A 4361-nucleotide genomic window follows, 5' to 3' on the forward strand; every position below is an offset into this window, starting at 1 on the left:
CTGAAGATGTCCGGCAGGCTTGCTGTTAGGGCTTTTGTACTGTTGGCATGTACTGCATGCCCTGACGTGGCTCCAAACATCTCCTCGGACCGTTGGCCACCAAGCCACTTCCAGAACTTTTAGGAGGGTCTTTGTCCTCCCCAGATGACCACCGAAGGGGCTGTTATGGAAGTAGGCCAGGAACAGCGGTACCAGGGCACCAGGCACTACGAGTTGGTACTTGAAGCCACCGTGCTTTGATGGTATTCCTCGGTACCACACCCCTTGTTGAAGTTGATAGTGGATGCGTCCCGGCTTAGGCTGGTCAACCGAGGGTCCACACTCCAGGCAAGTTGGATCCATCTTCTGGGCTTCCGCAATGTCTTGGAGTGTACCTGGGAGGTCCGACCAGTAATTTTTCGGGACGGCTAGACATACTTCCCCTTCTGATAACTGGGGTGCACGGGACAGGGCATCGGGCACCACATTGCAGCATCCTTTCTTGTAATGGACCCTAAAGGAGAAACTTTGCAGCCTCAGAGTCCACCGGGTAAGCCATGACGACGTCTTGGGGCAGTTGAATGCCCATGAGAGGGCGCTGTGATCTGTGAATACGTCGAAGGTGGTCCCCTCAAGAAAGTGTCTCCACTTTTCAACGGCCCAAACGACAGCCAGGCATTCGTTTTCCGCAGTAGAGTAACGGACCTCCGCACCATGCAGGGCTCTGGAGGCAAAAGCAATGGGCCGTTCCTCGCCTTCCACACCCTGCATCAGGACAGCTCCCAGGCCTACATCGCTGGCGTCACAGTGGACCTGGAAACTGACGTGTGGATGGGGTTGTGCAAGGACTGGCGGTGACTGCAGCAAGGCTTTAAGGTTATTGAAGGCCTCTTGGCAACTTGGGCTCCATTCCCAAGTCACATCCTTCTTTTTTAGATGGTTCAAGGGTGCTGCCAAGTCAGCCAGCCTGGGGATGAATTTGTGGTACCAGCCCACCAACCCCAGAAACCTCTGGAGACTTTTCAGGTCAGTTGGAGGCGGGTAGGCAGTAATGGCAGAGATTTTAGCTGGATCCACCTCCACCCCTTTCCCGGAAACCAGATGTCCCAAAAAGGTGAGCTGGCGTTGGAGCAAGTGACACTTTTTTACGTTGAGCGTTAGGTTTGCTTGATGTAATTTTGCAAACACAGCGTCAAGGTCACGGAGATGTTGTTCCTCTGTCTTCGAGAATACAATGATGTCGTCAATGTACACAAAACAGGTCCTCCCTCTCAGCTCACCCAAGACGGTCTCCATCAACCGCTGGAAGGTAGCCCCGGCGTTCCGCAGTCCGAAAGGCATAACCTTGAACTGGAACAAGCCTAGGTGGGTGGTCATGGCAGTCTTCTGCTTGCACTCCACATCCATGGCCACTTGCCAGTATCCGCTCTGCAAGTCCAGTGAGCTGAAATAGGTGGCGCCGAGCAGGGACTCCAATATCTCGTGGACCAGGGGCATGGGGTAGGCATCATGCCGTGTTTTGGCATTGAGGCCCCTGTAATCCACGCAGAACCGGGGTGTCCCATCCTTCCGGGGCGTCAGCACTACAGGAGATGCCCACGGTGATGTTGACGGCTCAATTACTCCATCGGCCAACATTTTCTTGATTTGCTCTTCAATTATTTGCTGTTTTTGGCAGGACACCCTGTAAGCCCTCCGCCTCACCGGCACCTCATCGGTCGTCCTGATTTTGTGGGTAATGGTCCGGGTGGCACCAGTGGTCTCAGTCCACACGTTTGGCCACTTCTGCAGCAGCGGCCTCACAACTTCGGGCTGAGCCTCAAGGAACGGAATGTTGGACGGGTGGCCTTTGGGCTCCTCGACAACAGCCATGTAAAAATTCACAGACGACTGAGTATGACTCCAGTGTAGTTTATCTCGGGTCTTGTTGAGAAATCTGAACTCCTTCCCGCTTGACATAGCATATTTGCGGAGATGCGGTTTCAATATTATCTCAGTCAGGGCCATGAAGTCAAGACCTAGGAGCAGCGGCATACACAACTGATCGTCAGGCATCACATGTACTATCAGGGTGCCGTGGAAGTCCTGCAGGGTGAGGAGCAGGGTGGCTTTCCCAAGGGCCCTGTTCTCTTGCCCATTGGCCATGATGAACCTTGGAATTCCGCTTGGCTCTAGGATTTCCCCCTCCTTCCTTATCGCCTTCCACAAGGAGTGACTCATCAGGGAGTAGGAGCACCCCGAGTCAAGGACTGCATCCCCATGCGAACCTCGCAGGCTTACAGGCACGACCAAAAGTGCTTGTTCGCCAACTGCAAAGGCGAGGTCAGCTGCTGTGCCTCGGCTTGACCCCGGCTCCGCCTTCTTGCTCGGTCTTCTCACTGGGTTGGCTTGTTGTACACGGCTCCAATATTCTTTGGTGTTGCTCCAGTCCCTCTCAATTAGGGAGCCAACCTTAACCATCTGGTCCACTGTGGATACGATACCCCGCAATCCGCTGGCCAGCCTCGGGTTACAGGCACCGAGTATGCGCCGCACGATTTCCTCTTCCTCCATGTCGGGTCTCCATTTCAGGCACAGGGCGCGGTAATCGTATGCAAAGTCACGCAAACACTGATTGGGGGTTTGCACGTTGGAACGGAGCTGCTCTTCGATCTCAGATTGGGAGTCGGTGGGTAAAAAAGCCTCAAGAAAGGACTGCTTGAAGGTAGCCCAGCATGTTATTTTGCTGCGGGCAGCCAACCACCAGCTCCGTGCAGGTCCTTTTAGGACTGCATTGAGGGTTCCCACCAGTTCGGCATCACTCAGAGGCCTGAGAGCCAGGAAGTTCTCACATTGCTCAATGAATTCGGTTACATCAGCAGAACTCCTGGACTCTCCAAACTGGGGAAACTCCATCCTTATAGGGGGTCGCGCTGTGACCGCCGGCGGAATGGGAAAGGTGGCATCGATGGCGGGTGGCAGGTTGCTGCCTGACGCTGGAGGTGCAGGGGTGGAGAAGCTAGCAGGTCTCCAGGGCAGGCGACTCTTGGTCAGGGTCTTCTTAAGTGTTTCGTCCCACCTTGCATCTCGGCGTTTCAAGCAGGCTACGACAACTTGATCAAAATGTTGTAGTTTGGTGTCCACATATGCCTTTAATTCTGCCGTCATCGTCTCCATTGCCGCTCTAAGCCCCTCCTCTCGACTGAGTGTGCTGTCCACGGCCTCCTTGAGCCTATTCTCCAACACGTCCACCTTTTGTTGGAGGGCTTGAAAGTGTTCCATGTACAGCCCTGTTTCGTCATCGCCATCATCAGCCTGTGCAGCGTCCCGATCTGGCTGGTCCAAATACATGGACCCTAACAGGCTGGATAGTTCGGTGACCGCTATGTGGCTATGCCTGTAGGTGACATGTCGGCAGGGCTCAAGGAGCGGTGCCAGGTCCTGGGCTGCTTCAGCCCCGTCCACTCTGTCGTCCTCGTCTGACCCCTGCTGGCTGGAAGCTGACATAACTCCGGTTTATGTACGCAAATGTGTTGTGCTGTATGTTAGGCTGTATGTAAAAGTAGTTGAGTGACAATATGCTTGGATGGAAAAAACTGGAAATACCTAGGCCAAAATTATTTACTGTATAAATTACTCTTGCACAAAATGCGCGTTCCAGTGAATGAGGGCGCTAATGCCCGTGTGTGTGCGTGCGTGCGTAAATGTGCGCGAGCGGATCTTGTTCCAGCCCACAACTAGTCGGAACGCAGCGCGCGCGTAAAGTTTACCCTCCCCAAATGTATATACAAGAAGCACTGGAAAACTTATGAAACGCTGATATCAATACAACAACCCCGGCCCCCCGTACTAGCCACCACTCTGTAACGATCGCGCCCTCCTATAGAGGTACGAGGCTACAACGCAAAAAAGGAAGGTCACGGGGGGAGCGGATATCAGCTGTAAGGAAAAGGAAGGACTGTCGAACCTTGCGTGTGTGACGTCACAATTTTTTCTCTTCCAGCGCGCCAAGGGGGTTGGAGGAAGAGAAAAAATTGTGACGTCACACACGCAAGGGGATGCTGAGAGCCGGCGTTTTACCCACGAGGACCAACTTTGTCAAGCGACACCTGACGGGATTTCCTTTTCCCTCCTGGCTTGAGCGATTGGACCGTGGGCGAGGTTCCGGACCCAGGGATCGGACGGACAAGCGGATGCGTGGTCGTGAGTGGAACCGCGGCTTTCGCCACTGTTTTGTGAATAAGCACTGACTCTCCGGGGAACTTTTGGACACTTGCGGGGTGGGGGGGGGGTAAGCTTTCGGGATTAATTTGGGTGTTTCATGATTGTCTTTGTTGGCGGGTGGGATGTTTAGTTAGGTAGTTGGTTAGTTAGTTAGTTAGTTAGGTTGGTTGGGAGGGGAT

This window comes from Doryrhamphus excisus, unplaced genomic scaffold, assembly GCF_030265055.1.
Source record: "Doryrhamphus excisus isolate RoL2022-K1 unplaced genomic scaffold, RoL_Dexc_1.0 HiC_scaffold_26, whole genome shotgun sequence".
Classification (NCBI taxonomy): domain Eukaryota; kingdom Metazoa; phylum Chordata; class Actinopteri; order Syngnathiformes; family Syngnathidae; genus Doryrhamphus; species Doryrhamphus excisus.